This window comes from Manis pentadactyla, chromosome 7, assembly GCF_030020395.1.
Source record: "Manis pentadactyla isolate mManPen7 chromosome 7, mManPen7.hap1, whole genome shotgun sequence".
Classification (NCBI taxonomy): Eukaryota; Metazoa; Chordata; class Mammalia; order Pholidota; family Manidae; genus Manis; species Manis pentadactyla.
In genome coordinates, this window is record NC_080025.1 from 107,634,788 (window position 1) to 107,635,689 (window position 902).

Below are 902 nucleotides of genomic sequence, written 5' to 3' on the forward strand. Positions count from 1 at the left end.
TATCTAATAATAGGTCACCCAACAGGGTAGAGTGGAAAAACAGGGTGGATGGAGAACAGGATGGAAAGAAAAAATACACGCACAAACACACACGTACACATGAGTTATGTGAATGGAATACTATTTGATTTTGTTAACTCCTGCCTATATAAGGTTTTCTATGAATAAGCAGTGGGATGCACACCTGATGTGATTATATTGAGAAAAAGTGCACTTTCCCAAATGATGACTCTTTCTATCCTCTGCATCTCTAAGGATTCCTTTAAAAAATAAGTACAAAATGGTGCTTGCTTCAGCAGAACATATACTAAAATTGGAAGGATACAGAGATTAGCATTGCCCCTCTGCAAGGATGACATGCAAATTTGTGAGGCATTCTATAATTTTTTTTAAAAAGAAAAAATAAGTACAAAATGAAAACCCAATTGATGTGAGATTGCCAAACTTATATGAACCAAAACTCCTAAATGGCTTTGCATAAAAGATCATGCTACCCTTCCATAGTATCCTCGGGTTTCTTTTTTCTGTAAAGTGAGGGCAGGCCTAAATAAAAGTTTCTTTTTTGAAAAAAATCTTATATTGATTGAAAGAGAGATAATTTATGGATAGAGAAAAAAAGAGGGGTGAGTGCAGAACAGCAGATTCATAAAAACTGATATGAAGAGCAAGTTATAAAAGTCTGTTGTTTTCAAAAAACATTAACAAAGTCAAGGGCTGTTCTACCTCAGTAAGATATTTTTTCACTACTTCAAAGTAAATATATAAAAGGCACAGAATATTTTGAAATTGGAAGTTATTCATTTAAAAAAATACTTTCTGATTTGCACAACATGATTCATTTTAGCCTTTATTTCAAAGAGCTATTAGCAAAAAAGAAAGAATAAAGAAGCTCACTCTGAACT

General features: G+C 32.8%; 1 non-coding gene across 1 annotated transcript; it reads left to right on the forward strand.

Moving 5' to 3' along the window:
• Positions 1–283: 283 nt before the first annotated feature.
• LOC118918594 (U6 spliceosomal RNA) lies at positions 284–387 on the forward strand. The gene has a single exon (XR_005027204.2). It is a non-coding gene; the product is annotated as a U6 spliceosomal RNA (small nuclear RNA).
• Positions 388–902: the final 515 nt, after the last annotated feature.